This window comes from Camelus dromedarius, chromosome 15, assembly GCF_036321535.1.
Source record: "Camelus dromedarius isolate mCamDro1 chromosome 15, mCamDro1.pat, whole genome shotgun sequence".
NCBI classification, from domain to species: Eukaryota; Metazoa; Chordata; class Mammalia; order Artiodactyla; family Camelidae; genus Camelus; species Camelus dromedarius.
The window spans coordinates 49,311,071-49,332,968 of NC_087450.1; the positions used below are offsets into that span (position 1 = coordinate 49,311,071).

General features: G+C 39.9%; 1 long non-coding RNA gene across 1 annotated transcript in view; it reads left to right on the forward strand.

The window, feature by feature from the left end:
- The window catches only part of LOC116157426 (uncharacterized), a 641,699-nt gene that overhangs the window by 591,641 nt on the left and 28,160 nt on the right, over nucleotides 1-21,898 (forward strand). The gene's annotated exons all lie outside the window — the stretch shown is intronic.

Here is a 21,898-nt window from a genome sequence, read left to right on the forward strand (position 1 = left end):
ATAATTGCATGTATTCTTTAGTAAAAATTATTGTGGTGCACATTAGCACTGTAAAATGAATTGCTCTCGTTAGCAAATATTATTCATGACAAACTAACACGGAGCATTTTATTTTCCACAACTGTCATTAATAATTTTTTTTTTTTAAGTAAGAAAGAAAAGAAAAAGGAGTTTTCAAGTAGCCACGTGTGTGTCCATCAGGTTCTCTTGGAGCAGAATGACTCATATTTCTTTTCCCCTGACTTTTGGCTCCAGCTTCTGGGAGCAGGGGTTGTAACTGGGGTACCTCAAATCCCAGCAGCTCTGACATTTCTGGCTGCTATTTCCACACTGATCTTTCACTGTCTTTATAGCTAATTGTCTGTCCACGTAGTTCAGGTTTGTCTTTTCTAGTAGGATGAGGCAGGAAACTATGTCTAATTCATCTGTGTATGACCAGTGTCTGAGTCTGGGATAGTGTCTTTTCACAATGTCTTTATATAACCGTAGGTTCAAAAAAAAAAAAGACAACTTGATTGATTGGTATCTGAATGACAAATCATTGACAAATCAATGACAAATTTAAAGACAAGCAAGCAAGGTTTTTTCTTTTTAGAATTTTATTTTTTTAGTTTTTCTCTGCAAAGTCTAAAAATGAAAAGTACACCTGCTTATATTATGTTTAAGGAGAAATGATGTATCATGTATTTCCAGGTCCTGATTTTGTTCAGAACACAGCAATAGCAAACAGCCCTGTAAGATTCTCTTCTGGAGAATCACACTTATAAGAAGACAGATTTTGCTTCATTTTACTAAACATGTTTGAGGACCTACTATGATCAAGTCATCGAGGATGCAAAAATATGTACGATAAATCACTGTCCTCAAGATACATTTTTGGAGAAAACAGATAAAGATTTATGATAGAATGGGAAGTAGATTCAAAATAAAATGAAAAAAGTTTTAAATAAACTCATGGTAGACTTGTTGTTGTCTGAAATTTAGGGTTGTTATACACCTTGTTGAACTCACCAGCTCTTTGAGTACAAGATCTGTTTTGATTTTCTCTTGTGTCTCAATTCCCAGCAAGTCCTACAAAGAAAATCATACTATCGGACATTTATCCAAAAAGGATACTCTTTAGAAATTTCTCTTCTTTTCTGATGTTCTTTGTTGTAGTTCTCCAAGCTAGTAAGTGCCTCACAGAGACATCCTATATGATTGGCTTAACAGATTTATATCCGTGTTTTCCTTTTGATGGTGTGACTGGTACCTCAGTGGGAATAACACACGGAGGTCAAGAGGCAGATGCTCTCGTACACGCTGTTCAGCTTGTTCAAAAGGAACAAGGGGTTCGGCAAGGGAAGAAGTCAATTCACCAATTTAATAATACTCTGAATATTTCATATCTTCAAATATCTTCCAGTAAACTGAGATTTCTACAGAGCAAAAATAGAATCAGGTATTGCATGCATGATTGAAGGGATCAACACTCGATGTTACGTGTTCAAGCCAACCACAGCAGCAGGCATGAAATAATTGCAGAAATGAAGAGGACTTTGTTTAGTTTGCTGCTAAATTTGCATATCTGCCTTGCTCCTTTCCTGGGGCGGAGAAGAGAGGCTTGCATGTTGGAAAGGTGGGGCTTCAAATGCAATGACAGTAGAATTGCAAACATCGCAAATCAAAGAGCTTTTTTTTCTGAAATTGGTCACCTTTCAGTGTTTAGTAACATTACATCCTGCATTATTGTTTCCAAGCGCTTCCTGTTGAGTTCTGTGTGAGTCAACTGAAATCCTCCCATCACACTTGTGTGTGCGCACATGTAAGTGTGAGCACGAGTGTGTGAGACGTAGGGTGAGAAGACCCTTCCCGGGAACCAGGGCAGGAGAGCTGCACAAAGAAGCAGAGGTGTCAGGCTTCTGGTGGGTACCGTGTCTTTACAGTAGTTTCAAATTCACGGCAGTAACTGACAACCTAACAAAACCCCATACGATTTGCTCTTTTATAATGTGAGTGCTCACTGGGACTCAGGAAACGTATCCCCAAATCTTCTGTTAAACTCTTCTTGGATTGTGCTTAAAGAGCATGAGCTGGTGCATATTCTTGGTTTTTCTTGGTATGTGTCTTGTGCAGAGAACATAGGAGATCTGGGCAAGCCACCCTCCTCCCCAGCTCACGAAGCTTTTTCATCTTCATGCTAAGTTTCTGGCAGGGCCCCCACAGCGAAGAGGTCAGGGAGTTTCTTTGGATTCATGAATCCAAATGTCCAGAGACCTTCAAATAAACCCATGTCTCTGCTGACCACTGTAAAACAGTTAGCACAGTGATCTTGGGCAAGTTTCAAAACTTACAGCACCTCAATTTACTCATCTGTAAAATGGGTCCATTAAGGTACCAATCTTAGGAGATTGTGAAGATTGAATGAGTAAGCACATGCGAAGGGTCTAGAACACTCCCTGACAAATATATAGCATCCGATATGCATAAGTCATGATTTATGTAAGTCATGCTGCTGACACCATTTACTGGCGGCCCGATACGGAGCCTGTTGGAACCCCACTGACTGTATCACTATGAGATGGTGATGGAGAAATCCTGAGCCCTTGGAGACTACAAGCTTGACGGGCACTCCTAGTCCCTCCTTCTCCAGAGTCATTCACTGAATGGCGAGCAGTGAACCCGCCTCCTCCAGGAAGCTTTCCTGACTGCTCCAGGCTACACGGACTGCCCGTGCAGTTCATATGGACGGTCCAGGTCACCATTCCCTCTCTTAGTTGTGCCGTGTGTTTCTGCCCTGCTGTCCCACCTAGACTGTGACGTCCCTCTGGTCCTCGGTGTTTCATACAACTTGAAATCCCTATTGTTGTGGCTCACGTATGCAGGGAAGGTTAAGGCTTGTTAAGGCGGTTCCTGGTGGGAAGTGTGTGTGTGTGTGTGTGTGTGTGTGTGTGTGTGTGGCGGTGCTGCTTTGGGGTGGGGGGGGTGGGGCAGCATATCACCTCTCCTTGCCAGTCTGGGCCCCAGAATTCAATGATAATTGCACGTTGTGCCCTCCTTGCCCTAAAACCTGTACTTAGCCATCCCTGAAGGGGTGCTTAGAACTATATACAAAGGCAAGGAAGATTAAACAACAATGGCTGAACCCAGTTTATAGAAATAACGCTACATAGTTTTCTAACTCGAGCATAATTATATATTTAGCAAACTATAAATTGAGCTGGGTAGTGCTCGCAGAGACGTTTCTTTCATTGTGAAAGCACGGCAGAGGCTTTCAAACTACTTTATTCTACTCTATTTTTAATATATTATTTATTATTATTATGTTTTTACCTATGTGCATTTTCTTCTGACAAAATCTTAGGCTGAAAACCAAGTACAGAAACAGAAGCGAGAGAGAGAAAAGAGTGTGTGCTCGGAAGAGGGAGCGACTGACAGCTGTCTCTTGGGGAGGGAGCATCGGGTGGTGGTCCTCAGATTGACTCAGTCATTTCCCCCCCCCCCACCCCCCGGGAACCTTCCGTGGGTATTTAGGGCCCAATGGGACCTATTGACTCTAAAGAGAATGAGCCGTGGAATGAGGTGGGGGTTCAAGTCTTGATTCTGCCACTTGCATGAAAGAAAATTTTGGGCACGTCTTTTGACCTCTGTGAGCCGCACAATACAGATAATGACGGTTAATGTATTACCCTCAAGAGTTGTGAGAATTAACAGACATGTGGTACGAAGATGTGCTACGTCCTCCTACGGGGTAGGAGGGTAGATGTTACTATCTTTTTCTATGTTTGGTGTCACTGGGTGCCCTGTGCCGGCCTGTGTTGAAACAGCTGCTTCCTTGTGTAATACTTTTGTCGCAGGCTGTGGTGGAGAAGACAGAAATAGATTCATCACCATTTCTGTTTGATACCCATTGTTCCCAACGTCCTACCTGCTTTACTACAGGAAGTGCAGGAAGTCAAAACTCAGATTCTCCAAAGCGACGATGTGCCTTCTGGTTGTTATTCACAACCCTAACTTCAGCCCCGGGCCCTGAGGGCGCTGCCAAGGTAATGATGAAGGTCTGCACCTCTGCTCTGCCATCATTTTCTTTTCAGTCTCACATCTCCCTGAAAACACTAAGTTGATGATGAAAACAGACTACAAATGGCCCTTTATATAAGAAAAACCTTTCACTGCCCAGTCAAAGGGAGGCAAATGGTTTTCCCCTACTCCTGGTGGCTGGGGCTCCACAGAAGGGTTGCCTAACTTGGAAGAATTACAGTGGTTATTGACATGGTGCTTAAACCTAATGATGCCAGGTAGCCCAGGGACTCCTGGCCATGCTGGGTGACACGCAGGCAGGTCAGAATTTTGCATTCATCTTCATTGCTGCCTCTAGACATCCACATGCACTGCTGATTTCCGGACGTGAGTAGGACGACATGCCTTGGCTGTGCTCAGGTGGGAATCAGAGCACAGCCCTTTGCTCTCCAAACTGTATCACGTTACAGAGCGGCTCTTTCAACGGCCACACCCAGCTCCCTCCTTCTGCAGACACCCAGCCAGCTGGAGGGGTCTGAATGAGTTCTGGCACGAGGTCGTACCCTGGAAAAGCAGTGACTATTATGATCTGGACTCTATCATTGTTCAATAATTTTCGTAAATGGAGCCGATGGAATAATATTCATGCTCACTACTGGAAAGCACATGAGCCCGGAGCAGGGCACACATCAAACCTCGCTTGGGACTTCTTCATGGACGAACCGCTTTCTCTGTGACTCTCCGGTGTGCATTCTCTGCAATTAGAAATGCCTCAGGCGAGGTTCCTTTCCCACTTTCACAAGGGATTAGAAGGCAGGGAATTTGGGGTGCCCTGCAGACTGCACATGCCCTTTCTCCTCTTTCCTTTTAAACTCCTAAACGGAAGTTTTCCATCTTCAGACCTGTTTGCCACCCGGGGCTCCGCCAGGGTGAAAAGAGAGAGAGATCAGCTCAGAGTTCTCCCCCAGTAACCTGGAGCAGGCTGCAGAGGTCAAAGGATGGACAGAAAGCCATCCTGTGCCCAGGAGTCCATCCTTTTTCCACTGGTCCCTTCTCTTCTGACTGCAATTTTCACCTCACCCAGGTGTGAAGACCCTTCCTGGGGAGAGGACGCCGCAAGCCTCTCGCTCAGCAGCGGGCTGAAGTCACCGTCCACCTTGTTACCGCGGAAGTAGGTCTGTGGCTTGGCCTCCGATTTTGCTCAGACACTTGAACTATTCATACTCTATTAGACACACATGAAGGAAGGAAATTGGACTTTCTCAGGCTGCAGATGTATCAGCAGGGATGTATGGCTGAAAATTAATTCCCTGACACAGACTGATGAAGCCAGCAGTTTCCGGAAATTCTGAGATTTTTGAAAATATTTTTTATAACACACGAGCTCAATGTTACAGACGTTCCGTGGTCCCAAGTGCTATTGGTATTTTGACAGTGTGACCTGGACTCCTCCATTTTCATAAACAACATTCTTGTCAATTAGTCAGAATGTCAAGAAATTAGTCAGTGTGTCTGGTAATGAAAACAATGAAATCTACGTATCTTGTAATGATACAAAATGCCATTTACCTGTTAAGTGCTAGATTAATTAGCACATTAAATCTAGAGTTTACTTACAACTAAAAAGACCCCTTGTTTTAGTGTTTTTATTTATCTCTGAAGTTCACTTTTTTACATGTGATCTTTCTTTTTCTTTGTCCTTAAGCAAGAAATAGGTTAAGCATTGCTAATCACTCAAGATTCATTCGTGATGCATTGGGGGAGGTCCTTCTTAAGCCAAACTTGCTTATTTTAAAATCTGATCTTATATATTTTTTCATTTCATTTTTTCTACTTTAATTTACTACACTACAGTCTCATATAAAATCTTTGGACATGAAATTTTACATGTCACTTATTATCCATGGCTCCTCGAATAAGTCCCTTTATTTTTCTGATCCCCTGTCCTCTTACTTGAAGGAAAGGAGCAGCTGATTTCTCTCATGTGGTTATTTTGATGAACACATGGCTGAAGTATGTTAGAGAACTTCAAAACCTATGCAATAGTATACCAATTTGTAAGACTGTTGCTATTACTGTGTGATTATACGAACCCATATTGTACTTGGTAGCAGAAGCAATAATCAGATCGAGATGATTAAAATCTATAACAGGAACAGCATCCCGAGGATGCTCAATATATTGACTGGAAGATAAGACTGAAGGATTTAATGAGAGTTGGCAGGACTCCCTTGACTGTGCATCGAAGCCAAATAATTGGGATCTTTCTATGCTATAAACACCTGACATCAGAGAACACTTTAGAAACCAAGACCCATGCTGAAGAAAAAAGGCAGAAACAAAGACTCAACAAGACACGAAGGTTACAGACATCCCCCAAATGCATCCAAGAACAGTTTCTGTTCAGCTCCAGCAATGGTCCCTGCCAGGGCTGAGTTCAGAGATGAAAAGCAGTAGTCTTTTTTTTCGTACTTGAAAATACTGAGTAATATTGGAGATATGAGGCTTGTGGTCACTTATCAGTCAAATCTCTGCATCTCCCTGGGTTTTAAACAAATCCCTTTGTAGAGTCTTGAAAGGGATTTGAGTAGATCAGCCAACCTTACTACAAGCATAGGAAGGAGTTCATTGTAACCCAGTGAATGGCTTTTCAGTACTGAGTTTGGGGTATGTGTGTGTGTGCGTGTGCGTGTGCGTGTGCATGTGCGCGTGTGTATGTTTTATTCTGGAAAACCAGAGACAGTATAGCTAGATACTAGTATTTCTGAAAGAAATTCACTCTGCAACTTCTGTTTAAGATAATGTCTGGGATAGCAATGAAGCAGCCTCTAGTTTTTGGAAAGATGACAGGTGATTTACATCGGGCTTATTGGTAGATGGGATCAGTAGAAAAAATGTGGGATGTGGGTAAGAGAAGCACCAGTGATAAAGAAGAGAAGAAGCAACCAGTACCATCCTGACTCTAGGTTGTCCTATGTCTCGGTTGGAAAATCACTGGGAGAACCAATAGGAAAGGGAGGTGAGTGGTCGCACTGAAATCCTAAGAAGAAGGTCATTTTTTTTTTTTTTTTTCAGATGAGAAAGTACTTATCTTCAGCCAAGCAGGGACTTACTTATTCATTAGAATGTGGAGACTTGCAATGCAATGGCCACTGAAGGCTTTCTGAGTCCCTGACCCCTTCAAGCTTCAAAATACTGTTGCCTTGACCTTTGAGTGCAGGTGGGAGGCTGGGGATCTGTGTTCCTGGTTGTCCTACAGGAAGGAGCCGTTTAGAAGTTCTCAGAGTCATATCGTCAATTCCTGATTGTGGTTCTCTTTCTCTGTTCAGCTTGTTAATATGAAAATAGAAATAATATATAATAATTAATACTATATTTAAACATTAAGCTTTTTTATTTTTTTATTGAAGTAAAGCCAATATGCAATGTTGTATTAACATTAAGCTTTCTGGAATCTACCTCTGCTTTTGTGCTAGGCGTGTTGCACCACACTTGGAGATGGATGCTAAGCTAAAATAACAGTGTAAGAATAAATCCTGCATCTTGAGCTTGAGGAATTAATGTTATGCTGAGATGTACTGTAAAACTAAAAAGGGAACGCCACAGTATTTATTATAGATGTAGCGTACCGTAAATCACCTAAAGGTTAGCAATCCTAAGTGTCAGATATGTGTGGGGAGGCCTGATGGTGGAGACTTCAATTCAGTAAATATTTATTAAATACCTCTCCTGTCTCTTTCTGAACATTTAGGACACCAAGATGAGTCCATCGCAGCCCTATTCTCTGCTTGCTTACAAATCTTTAAAGGCTTGGAGAAATAGGAAACTGAAAATAAAAGTATAGGTTAGAAGGTGGGCTATTATTTTTATTGTGGGGGAATTGGAAATGAATTAAAGTTAACTCCACCATGAAAACAACCTGCATGCAGCATTTTAATCCTAATACCCCTGCTTTCCCAAATAAAAGAACCAAACCCCCCAGTATTTCTACATGATTCCATATGGGAAGTTGGGAAAGAGATCGACGCAGTCAGCTTCATCTGGTAAATGACTTGGTTTTCGCTCCAATGTTCTCATGCCTTTTTGAATTCTCAATATTTTGGGGTTGAGACATTTCGAAGTGCTTCTTTTTCTGTCCTTTAAGATTCAAAAGACCTTTTGTTCACAAAGGTTGAGAACTGGACAGAAAGAGTTTGGAAATCTCACTGCTCTATTTCACATGCCAACAAAGTACTATTAAGCACTCGTGCTCAGAGAGGTGAGAAATTATGCTTGGTTTGTGTTTCAAGAAAGACTTCAGAGAGCAGTTGGAATTTGAAAAGAAATCTAAAAAGACATTAAGATTTTTGTGGGGGAGATTGTTGAGAGGGAGGAAATTCCACCTGCAGAGAATATGAGGGGAGGCACAAAGATAAAACCATGTGAGACGTGATAGGGACAGTGTGTGGTTGTATTTTGTGAGAGCTTAGCTCGCGCTGATGAAAAAGTACAACGTAAATCCCGGAATGTGGGTGTCAACCACATTTCGGAAAACTTTAAACACTAAGATGTATGTAAAATCCAGTAGACAGTGGGAGAGTCATAGAGGCTTTGTGGGAGGGAGATAGCGATGCGGATTGAAGTTTATCTCGGCAAAATTAGTATGGCTGTCATATGGGAATTACCTAGAATAAGGCAAGTGAGCGTTAGAGAAACCAATTAATGAGCTACTAAAAGAGTCAGGGCAAAATAGAAAAAAGTCTGAATTAATTAGATAGCAATGGGCAGGGAGAGGAGTGGGCAAATGAGACGCACATCGTCAAGGAAGAATTCTGCAGGACTTGGCTTATTCAACTTGAAGCGTGCTGAGTGGCTGTGAAGAATGCAAGGGAAATCTGAAGGGTGAGTGAATATGACTCCAAGAACATGCGTCTGGTTGATTAGGAACATGAGCGCGCCGTTACTGGAAACTGGACAATCAAGAGGAGAAGCTGGTTGTTCCAGGCAGTGGGTGCACAGCCACTTGGAAGTCTAGATGTTTTAGGAACCAGAGAGCCTGACTTGCAAAGCCATATTTTAGAATAAGGGATTTGGTGGGAGTGAGAGGATGAACCGAATAGGGTAAAGGCTTTGAAAAGCGCTGGTTGCTCATCCTGAGACGCTTGAGAAGGACCATCACCAAATGGCAGGACACGTGGTTAGGAAACACTGGGGCATCACGATAAGCAATGACGATTACGGACTTTGTGTCTGGCAAGTGGTCGTGCACATTGACTTTTAAGGAGAGACATTTTCAGGGGCCTAGAGCCTACATAATTCAAATACAGAAGTCAGTTTTCTGCCTAAAAAGAGCCGTCCTTACTAATCCTCCTGGGAGGCACACACGCATCCCCAGGAAAAGGAGGGGAGAACGTGATGTATTTTCGTGGCAAGCCCCCCATAGACAAAGGATAAAGACAAGAAAGACACATATTGATAAAGAAATTTTAATAACTGGAAGGAAAGGATAACACTTTTCAGCTTACAGAACTTGAGTACGATTACCTGACATCTATTTTTTAAAAAAGAGAAGGAAATTTAATTGAATGCACAGTTAGACATCTATCAAATTGAATTTTCTTTAAAAACCTCATATAACAATATCCCATTTCTTTCTCAGCATAATGATTTCTTACCAACAAAGCCTGTCAGTGTTTCCTAGAAGCAATATTGAAGTGACTTCTTGCTGGAAATTCAGCAAATGAACTTTTTTTGCTCCCAGAATCTCTCTCCTCATTAGGCTGGTTAGAAATCCGCCCGGAGCTCCCAGGCCTTCTTCTCTCTGACGGATGCTAAGTGTGGAGGAGCTAATGGACACTTTAACTGTTAGGGGCCTTTCGATTCAATCCCTTGCAGCTTGGCAGCTCATTCCAAATCCTTTCAGAAAAGCTGCAATCATATGCACAAATATGATGGTTAAATATGGGCTGGAAGGGAAACAGCTTTTTTTTTTTTTAACCCCTCATGACTAAAGGAGAAACTTGTTAAAAATAGGAAGTCGTTCCTGAAGGTTTCCAACAGGCTGGGACCCTCACCCCTGTAAGAGGTCCCTCCCACTGGACTTGCCCCCATGGCCATTTGCTCCTTACAAGGAGAAAGGGGGAAAGGAAACCTTTTCTCTACTTCTGGCTCTGCTGATACAGCCTCCTCCTAGGGGCCAAAATGTTATGTATATTTTTTCTTTAAAATATCGTCTAACAGCAATTGTGAATAGAATAAAACAGACTTAAAGTCATTTGGATTTCAAATGAAGAAAAATTGATAAGCACCCTGTGAACGTGAAACACGCTCCCATGTAGATGTGTATTATCTGAGAGAGGTACAATTAGCCCTTTTCCCAATGACTTTGCCTTTCTTTGGTTTTTTCCCCGTCCCTCCTCTGTGCCTTTCTCACCCAAATATCATCGCCAGTACGTTGGTCAGTGAGTGTTCTGCAATTATTTGTATCCTCCCTGTTTCTCCTTCTAGCTGGGAGGTTCTGAAGCGATCATTTCTTTTCCTTCACTTCTCAGTTTTCTCCCAACATGCCTGGCACTGAGGCTCTGATTTTACAGATCTTGGTTGCGTTCTTAATTCTACAGGTTTAATTTGGTTTGGGGAATATTGGCTTGATGTTTCAGATGGTGTAGAGCCAATAATCCACAAATGTCTAGACATTCAAATGAGGTCAGGAAAAAAAAAATCTATTCTTTGAAATTTATCTAACGATTCCAGACATCGATTTGGAGAATGTGTCTTCCACGGGCAACCAAAAGAGAAATTTGTTCTGGTTCTAAATATGAATCAAAGTGGCAAGACCCAGACTGTCTTAGTTTTCTAAATGTAAGCTCTTTTTGAAATCTATAAAAGATGCTCCTGTGAATTTGTCTAGTGCAGAAGCATCAAGGCACAATTTATCCAGAAAGACTGCCATCGCTGGGGAGTTGAATGGGAAGAGACACGGCCCCACCAGGGCATCGGAGCTCAAACTTTAATATTGATGGCAGAATTCCTCCAGAATGTTGCCTCATGACTTCTTCAAGCCTGTTGATTATTTTCTTGGAAAAAAAGTGTATTTATTTTGTATGGTGACTCTAGGACATGATGGTACAAGATTCAGCTCCTGTGTCTTCCAAGGCTGCACAAAAACCAAGGGCTTTTGAATCTGCGGCAGTCTGGGTGCCACTGCTCTGGCAACAGCGTGTCTCATTGTTAACTCTGATGGCATGACCTCACATAATGTGACACATACCAGAAGAAGTAATGTGACAAAGTGGATCAAGCAGTCAAGGCCGCACTTGAAAAATATGACATCTCATCTGAAACCAATTCTGCTCTCAGCAAAGATACTACCTCAAAGGGCACATCACTTTTGTTCACATCCTTCAAGCTTTTGGATAATACGAGGGCCAGATAAAGGCCACGTCTGTTACGGGGACAGAAGTAAGCAGTATCCAGGTGGTGACAAAAGGCAATCTTGGAGAGCTGGTGTGCCCCAGAAATCAGTCAGAGGAGGCGTAATTAGGCAGTAGGCATGAAGATGAGCTGTCTGTTTCCTGCACCCTGGGTCTCTAGGACTGGCATCTACAAGAAAGCCATCAAGTTGTTCCTCATGTGCATCAGATAGAGTGGATGCTGTTGAGAAACCATGAATCTGCACCACTAAGAGTTCACTGCAGACGGTTTCCAACTCAGCCCAAGTTCATTTCCTCATTTAATTAATACAGTTCACATATATATTACATGCGTTAGGCAGGGTCCAGCCAGAAATATAGAGACCATTCTAAGAATTTCAAACAGAAGAAAACTGAATATAGAAACATAGTTAAAAATTGTTGGGAAGGGTTATAAGGAATGGTGGTGCTACCCAGAGACCAGAACATAGAGGAAGTTCAACTACCCCATTCCGCCCCCTTCTTTGCTAGAGAAAGAAAAGTGAGGAAGAGGAGTTAATCCCCCACCCCAATCCACAGGTGCTGTTGGAGCCGGATTTTTTTTTCATCCTTTATCTGTTACTTTTGTTGTTAGAACACAACCCCAAGATCCAACTGACATGGATTCCAACAAATGTAGTTCCCAATATTCCAACCCCTGAAATACAGAACGCAGGGAAGGAGGGGTGGTTACATACTTAATATATATTATCACCACTGGGTGCAGAGGATGCCACATTGTCTAAAGATATAACATATTTAGCTACAGTGCACGTCAAATGCTTTCACTTTAATCCTATTTGCCAGTGTTTTTGCAAATAATTTTAGCACAGTAAGTCTCAAAGTTTGGAATGGATTTCCAATAGTGGGTTAGAACTGATGTTAGCTGTTTACTGTCTCCTCAACTTACAAACAATAAATATTCCACATTTAAAGATTGACCCTAATATCCATGGAAGAGAGACATGTGTTTATATGTTACTGCAAATCCTGTAGAGCACCACATTTCTCTTTTTAGATCAGCACAAAGTAGAAACAAATTATGAAAAAGAATTTACACTTAAGTCTCAAAAAGAATTTTCTACAGCAAGGTTTTTTGTTTTTTTTTTTAAACATGGCACAGAAATGTCTCATTATGTTGTTATCACTGGGAAAATGAGGTGTTCCATTTAGCTGTTTTTTTCACATAAGCAAAGACTACCTTTTAATTTTTTTTTAATCATTGTAATATTTTAAGAGTAACATTTATTGTTTCCCTGCATGCAAAATTAATATCTGATGGAGGAGTTGGATCAAGATTGCAAACTGAGGTCATTTTTCTACTTCCCTTCCCACTGAAAGTTAACTGAAATGGCAGAAAAGCTATTAAGAAAGAATAACTTTATATAAACATTAGAAAATAAGAAAGGATTCAAAGCATACACTTTTAGGAAATCCTGGAAGAGAAAAAGGAGTTGGGATAAAATTTCAGAGGAATCAAAACAGAAAAATGCCTCCATACCAATAATAAGAAGTCTCCTGTAATATAAATTTGAGAAAATCCAAGCTCTATGGCCACAAATACAAAAACCAGTAGAGGCCCATAGGAAAATAAAATTACTGAATTTGGATTAGCTGAGCAAGCTGGATGCTTTCAGCTCCCCCACTTACATTATGTTTCTTTTTTCCCTTTATACTGTGTATATGTTTTAATTTTGGGGAAGCCAACATTGATGCTGATTTTTCTGCTGCTTAATGTAAATATTTTAAGCTGGATTATCCTGTATAATTATCCTGTATGTTGTCAAATATATTCTTATGTATTTCTATTTTTATTCAGTCATTCAAATGAAAGAGATCAATCTGGGTTAATGTTTGGCAGGACATGGTCGAGTCGGGGCATGCATTTGACTGGGTCTTTTAACTTATCCAGCTTCTAAGATCACTGGCTGGAGGGTGAGTGGACAGGCATAATGCTTACCAAATGTAACCCTGATGGAAAGTGTTCTCACTATATGCTTTTGCTAGTAAGCTCCTTTTTGTTTTTGTTTTTAATATGCAGAAGGGAAGCTAAGGAGTATGTATTTAGTTCCTTGCCAGAATTAACCTGTCCAAATCTGAAACTGCCAAAATGCATCACTTCTACAACTCACTAAAGGGCCACTCCTTAATTTCAGCCATCAGGCGTGATTTTTACTTGGAATTGTGGTCCCAGAATAAATTTTTAAGTTGATGTGTACATTAGAGGGTGGAAGAGCAGGGGCAGAATCCATGGAGTGAAATTGTCCTGGATACTTCAGAAACTATTTTCCCGTGTAGTAAGGGTGGGAATATGGAGTCTGATTACCAGCCTACTAGTTTGCAAAAGATTTCATCCTTGGTCCTGATAGGTGCTTTGCCAGTGATTTCCTAAATTTCAGGACAGTTGACATCCAGCATCCCTTGTGTGTTTTCACACTTATTTTAATCAAATAGTGCTATTTAGCCACCTTCTTCATTTCAAAGTCCAAGGGAGGATTGGCTTCATTCTGAAGAGATAGAACATTTTCCCTCCTTGGAGCAGTGTCACAATTTCAAGTAATTTGTTGATGATCAAACAGCATGTAAAGTGGTGTATCCAGGATTTAATTCAAGCCTGTATGTTCCTCAAGGCCATCCTCTTTATTTCTTCTCTTTTTAAATTTATTTTCATCATAGCATAAATCATCAAGAAGGTGTGATTTAAACTAGGGCTTAAGAGCTAGAAAGAGTTTTAACACCCAGAATGACAGAAGTAGGAATAGCAAAGGGTGAGAAAAGTTGGAGAACAATTCAGAGGCAAGAAATCACGTAACATTTGGGAAGATGCCCACTTTCCCTGGAGTGTAGAATGTACACAGAGCATCAGTGGCAAATAAGGCAATGATGCTGCAGGGTTTGCGCCCCAAGCTATTATACCCCAGACTGAGGAAATTACACCTGCTTCTGTAAGAGTCGAGGGTTTATTAAAGTTGACTTATTTTTGTAATCTAGCAATATATGCTGTGTAGCTGGGAGCTCAAGAGGGTATAAAAGGGATAACGCAAGTTAAGGCATTTGGTGATTGCAGGTGAGTCGTATGTGGAGTAAAATTAAGCTTGATTCAAGGGAATTTTGAAGAAGTAGTTACATACAACATGGAGACTTATAATGGGTGACTGAAATAATGTTCACATTAACCGAAGTAAGAAGTAGGCAGATTTTTATTTTCAGAGTGAAATAAAAAGTTTACCTTTAGATATGCTTAAATGTGGAGATTATAGGGTACCTGGGAGATGATGGCCAATAGACAGTGTAGGTTTAGATCCATCAGCTAGGGTGGCTGAAGACTGGATTTTAGAGTATTCTAAATAGACGTGATAAACAGCATCCAGTACGTAGTAATTGCTCAAATATTAATTAAACTGAATTGACTTGCAATGAACTGAATTGAACTGAAAAGGGTTCTCAGCACAACAGAGAAAAAGTAGTCAAACAATTCGAAGGAAACCAAGGTAGTGAAGTTGCACTGTTACAGAAGTACGGGAGGAGAAAGAGGGTACCACAGAGGGCATGGCAGGGCAAGGGCTGGAAGGAAGATGCTGGAAATGAGAACACGGGGCGTCCGTATTGTAGAAAGAGTTCACGGAATTCTGGAATATGTGGGGGATTTGGCATTTAAAAAACCCATGTTTATTGAAGGTCTACCGTAGTAAATACAGCAAATATAATAGTGAGAAGCCGACGCGTGGAGGTAGGTGTTGCAGCTTACAAGGCAGGCAGCGCTCTCTGCCAGGTGCTGAGGTAGCACTGAAGTGAACCCTACGTCCTACCCATCCTTGAGGGGCTTGTGCTGTTCTGAGGGACCTCAAACAAGTGGAGGAGTAGAAAGGGGAACGAGCCCTAAGAGAAAACAACAGTTTTGCCTTTTCCCCAAAGACGTTCACATTTTGGTGACATTTGGTGCTTCCTCATTCGTTGCTGATGAATTAGTGAGAGTATAAAATACACCCTTCCTTTGCTAGACTGTAAACTCGGTAAGTCAGAGACTGTGTCAGCCTTGTTCGTGATGCTTCTTGGGCACCTAGAACAGAACCTGGCACAAGAGTTCCTCAATAAAATATTTTTAAAAAAGAAGAAGAAGAAGAATTAACGGATGGAGAGATGGGTGAATAGGTGACTAGATGGATGGATAGATGAATGGATTCCTGACCACCCTCCATATGTGAATATACTGCTTTCCATCACCTTCCTTTTTTCAACTGTATTTACTCATCTACGTATTTCTACCTTTATTCCAGTCCTTCCTCGAACAACGACAAAACAGGTAATGAATTACTCAGCAGCATTTCTGTTTGAAATTGGGCATATTGTATCTCTCAGCCTTCTGTCCTTGATCTGTTCTTTCAACAGCACAGCAGCAACCAAGGTACCTTAAAAAATACAATGAAAGATACTGTTAGATTTTTTAGAAAGATAGAAAAATGCAATTTTCTCCACTTTCTCAAAATGATACAGCTTTTGAAAATATTAGACTTTTGACCAACTTCTGAATTCAGAGCTAAAGAGTTGCCTTTCAATTACTTCCTACATGAACATAATGTGATTTGATATTGTCACCTGGTTCAAATAAATGGGAAGTTATTTGCAGTTAGTCTGAGAGGTTCTGAAGGACTCTTTTTGAAGAGTTTATCAGATTTTGCTGGACTCTGAAGTCCTTGGGATCTCTGCAACCCCCCAAGTACATCAAATTGTTTGAGGGGGAAATGAGAAAACTTGTGCTGATTAAACTAAGACTATTCTGTGACTTTCTAAACCTCCAGACGACTTTGGAACGAATGCACACTGCGCGTGTCTCTCTCTCTGAAGTATTCGCCCACCTGAATTTTGACATGACAGTGAAAGAACAGTTCTGCAATACATGAAGAAATCTATGGATTCTGTAGACACGAGAAATGTGTGCCATACATCTCAGAAAGGTATCTGATTTCAAAAATTTCCCAGTCGGTTCCCACTGTTGTGTGAGGCTGGGCTCTTCATCTCCGTCGAAATCAGTCTGGAAGTGTTCTGAGATGCAGTCACGAGACACGAACACTCCTGCAGACTGGACCACAGAGGCCACAGGTGCTGGTGTGCCTTGACTTTACACTGTAAATTATATGGCTAGGTGTGTATATCCAGTATTTGCTTTGGGTACTAACGGGCTTCATGAATGAAAGGACACTGAGCTCACCCTTGGGGAGCTTTTTCAAGGGAAATTTAGGGAAGTATATGTTAAGGGCCAGAAATGTTGCCATAGGCTTGACATGTCAGAATTCCTTTTTCTGATAATTTCCATGGGCTGGAGAGGGGACTGGAGCAGAGACCCAAGGTGGATGAGAAGGCAGTGGAGGAGCCATGTCTAGTCTAGCAAGAGTGCCCAGGAGAAGCACCGCAGCGGAGGCAGAGGCACCCAGATGTGTCCAAACACAAAGAATTTTCTGTTTACTTTTTACAATAGGGATAGTTTCCTGCTAAGTGGAAAAGCTTAAACGTGATCTCTACACACTTAGAAGCCATTCTGTGTCCTGGACATGAAAGAGCATTATGATAAAATTAATGTTTGAAGTTAAATCCACAATAATTACTGATAAGAGCTAACGTTTTTTTAGCACTTGGTTTAGGTCAGGCACCGTTCCTTTCTGTTTATGAACTAATGTAAACTCAGAACAATTTGATGAGACTGCTGCGATCGCCTCTGAGAATGAGAACATTTAAATAACTTCCCCAAGAATACACAGCTAAGAAAAGGCAGAGCAGGGAACCAAATCTGGACACTTGGACTCCAGATTCTGCTGAGTGGCTATAGTATGGTTTCCGTCTGCTTAATATCTGCTTGTCATATGTATTTAAGTAACAATGAAGTTTCTACAACAAAATAACTTTTAGTAGTTGTATTGTTTGGTAGGAATATATCCAAAGACATTTACTCAGTTCCCTTTTTGGTAAACAGTTTGTTTTCCATTTTTGAAAAAACACTACGATAAACAAAGCTGCATGAATTTTTATCTTTGCAAACACACCCCTAGGAAAAAAATCACTTCTTAGCAATGAAATGACTGGATCAAAGGATATGCATATTTTTAAGGACTTTGACACATGCTGTCATAAATCGCTCTCCAGAAAGGTTTTCCGAGTTTGCACTGCACCGTCAGAGATTGAGACAATCATAGCCCTAAACCCTCACCAGAAGTTATTATTATCTTTTCTTTATCTTTGACAGGCTGATAATCTCAGTGTAACTGCTTATAATTTGAATTTTTGATTGCTAATCAAAAAAGTTGACTATGTTCATACATTTAATGCTGATTTACATTTCTTTTGTGAATTAAGTGATCTCATAATTGTTTAATTTATCTGTAATAATGTTTTGTACAGTTATCACCCCCTTAATTATATTCATTGAAAATATTCTCCCTAGAGATTTTAATTTTATACTTTTTAGATATAAAGAAGCTTTTAAAATTTAGATATAAAGAAGCATAGTCAAATATAGCAATATTTTTCTTTAAATCAACATTTAGCTTGATCCTTAGAAAAGCTTTCCCTACCTTCAATATTATATCATTTTTCTTCATTTTGTATTGTTTTTAATGGTTTTAATTTAAAAAAAAAAACTACCCGCCATTTATTTGGATGAATGATCTGAAGTAAGCAGGTTGCTTTTTGTTTTTCCTGAAATAATTAGCCACTTGTCTCATTTATCAGATTTCTTTTCAGCCAGTAGTGTCATTACAATCATAATTTTATTCACATTATTAACACAAATTATTATACTATTAATGTATAGTATTAATATATTGAGTAATCGTGAATCATACAATTTCATTAATTTATGTGCTAATATAAATCAGCTGTTTTCCTTGAGATCTTCATCTTATTTATACTGGTGTTTTTTGTTTTATTAGAAAATAACTTGTTTTTAATTACACAAATGACACAGAATTATTGCCCAAAAAAATCAAACACAGTAGGAAAAAAAAACAGATAGTAATTGCTATTAGGTGTTTAGATTAGATTCTTTCATCTGTTGGCTGTTGTTTTCGACATGCGTTTCTCAAGACACTATACATCTCGATTTGTAATCTATTTTTATATTCAAATACAGCAGAAAACTTCTCTAGCTAAATATACCTCCATAAGATCAAGTGTACTGCCTACATAATTTGGCACCAAAAAAAAAAAAAAAATTGTGCTGAAGTTCAGGCAACCAATCACAGGTTATCTTAGACTCAGTTAATTTTCAGTGTTGCTTATAAACAATAATATAACCGTCATATAGCTACATCTGTGGGGAAAGGCATGTTTGATTGTAAGAAACTAAACCATAGGTTTTCTGGGGAGTTCTAACGTTCTTCCTCTTTATTTTGCATAACATGCCACAACCAAAATCCTCTTCCCGAAGCATTGTTTTAAGTTAAGGAACAACCTGTATGCAGTGAGGTGCCTGCATCTTAAGTGAACTGCTTTTGAGATTCTACTTACCTGCAAGCTGGTGTAGCCACCACACAGGAGGCTCCTCCTGCCAGTGCCACTCAGGATCTGTCTACCCTCAGATTTGTCCCTTGGCTTCCCTGCCTACCCATTACCCCGGGGAAGGGGGACCTCTCAGCACCGCTCTTCTACTGGCCCCTCCCTTTGGCATGCTCCTCAATTCTTCCATGAAGGCACAAAGGAACGTGTTGACAACGTGAGGGACTCCTGCTTGGTGGCTCGCCTTTTGGGGATTCGACACTGTCAAACCATGTCAGCTCTTAGACAGTTAGTTCAAAGCCTGATGGATGTTCTGCTAGTTTACCCCTTCCTAGTGGATTCCTCCTCCTTCTGCATTGGCAAGAATGAGAGAAATGGTCTCCTCTTTCTTATAAGAAGAAACTCACTTGTTGTTTAGTTCCTTTCAGCTTCTTTGTGTCCTTAGCCCTCGAGGGCTTTTCAAAAACTATGGTATTATAGCTTCTCAAGCTTGTTTTGATGTTTGGGGTGAGCTCTATAGTTTCTTGCAATTTTCTACATCAGAACAGAGAGCAGGACTCCTATCCTAGTGTTTTCAATCTTGGGATATATGTCTCTGTAGCTGTGGTTATAACTTCTTTCTCATTTATAGCGCTAGGAACAGTATATCCTCTCTCTCATTTCACGGATGATGCTTGCTAGAATTTGTTCCGTCGTATGGGTCTTTTTAAAAATTTTAGTTATTGACTAAATCAAGTATTCTGTGACTTAGTTTTCTAATTGTATTAATCATGTTTCTATCTTTCTTAAACTCATTTCTTCCGGTGTGATACGATTTACTGTATTGCTCTTTTATTACCTTACTTAAGCTTAAATATTTTATATGCTTTAAAAATAAAAGGACGTAAATCTATAATGTTTCCCCTAGATATACCTTTGTTTTTAATCTCATTAAGTTTTGGTAGAAATTTTTCGGAGTGCTTATTGATAAATAGATATGTATCAGGGCTTTATTTAATTCTGATGACACCATTATTTAGCAGAGTACCCCCGCCCCCCAGGGATCTGGAATTGAGCTATCTATTAGTAAATACTTACTATTAGCACTTCATTGTGTGTAAAGTATTTGCAGTTAAATATTCTTTATTGAGTAGAATATGATCAGTGTTATTTCTGAATAACAAAGGCAATTGAAAAGCATGTTTAGTCTTTGCTTCTAAGACACAAAGTTGAACATTTATTTACCAATTAAATCAAGTCTGGTCATTGATTCAAATTCTCTATATCTATATTCTTATATACCATATTTCTCAACAAAAAAATTATTATAAATATTACCCTATTGACTGGGTGATTTAGAGACTGGAGAAAATTGGGGGTAAAGCTAACATTTAGACCTCTGCCTTAAAATAGGACAAAGTACAGTTCTAAACAAGCGTAGTGGCCATGGAAAGGTGACTCCAGAAATCAATAAATCATCAGACTCAAAAGATAAAATATTAATTTTCTGTTGATACAAGTCTTCACTCCATCAAAGTTATGTTGTATGCATTTTATCCTATATTTAGAACACGTTTGGGATTATGGTCCCTAATTCAAAGATGCAGAAACTTATAGAACCTAAGCATTTTCCCTAACATCACACAGCTTTTAAGTAGCAGAGCTAAGGCCTGAACTACGTTGTAATGAATATTAATTGTCTTCCCACAACACTGGAATTGTCTACATAATTAAAAGGTCTTGTCACTAAATTAATTGGGGAAGAAAAGCCCAAATCAAAATTATGCAGAAGGCTAAAGGTTTGGTTAATTCAGTAGCTCATCCAGTGCCCAGATTATTTCTGTTTTTCCCTCCTCATCTTTCTCAGCAAAGGTGACCTTTGCCCCGAGGTTTATCCCCTTATGTTCTCAAGATAGCTGTAATGGCTGTATCGGCTGTATCACATTTTCATCCAATAATGTCTAAGGAATCTCCTTCCCCCCAAAAGAGAAATTGCTTCTCTTCTTTGTGTCACTTTTTAAGAATGAAGACAACTTTCCTAACCTCAGCAAATATCCCCTCAGAACTCAGTGGCCAGAATTGTACCACGTGCCCAGTTCTAACCAATTATGATCAAGGAAAATGAAATTACTGTTATTCATTTATACTTATCAAGATTTAGCACTCGAGACATGAGAAGCTGGAGAAGCTGACTTCTGATACTAAAAAAAAAAAAAAAAAGGTCATTTCTGTTGTCAAAAATAAGGCAAGGGGGTGGCTGAGGGCAGGTGACAGTGTCTGTGATACAGATATTGGAGATAAGAGTGAGAGAGGATGAGTCAAAAACTATTACAGGCCATATCTTCTGGGAAATGGGGAAAATAGATTATTATTGAGAGAAATAGGAAAAGAACAAAGAGATGTCAGCCTGATGGAAAGATGATAGCTTTAGTTTGGCACAAGATGGTCAAAGGGATGAGATTTTCAACAAGAATTGCAGGCACATAGTTACAAAGATTTGAAGCACACAGGAGCAGCCAGAGTACAGACCTGAGTCTTGAGAAGTTCTTCATAAATACGGTAGCCGTTGTCATGGAAGTGAGTACAGCTGCTGAGAGAGACACTTGGAAAGAACAAAGACTAAGCATCAGGGATCATTTCTAATTAAGAGGACAAAGATATGAATACATGGAGAAAATACAAATGGACACAAAATAAATATTATTCTTTTTTGAAAAAAGCCAATGTCACTCCATTGCAAACATAAACTATTAAACTCAACATTGAATTATTAACATCCTTCATCCTTTTTCTTCTTTTTCAGTAAATAGCATTTCAGAAATCTTTAAATGTCCCATCAAGTAGCTGTACCATTATTTACTTAAACATTCCTTTGTTTTAGATATTTACTTACAGTTATTTTTCTTTTATCTGCTCCTTTAATCTAGTCTCAGCTTTCTACCTCAGAATGTGAGCCAAAAGGTATACATACTCCCAGAGCAAGATAAAGATATTTTCAGCAA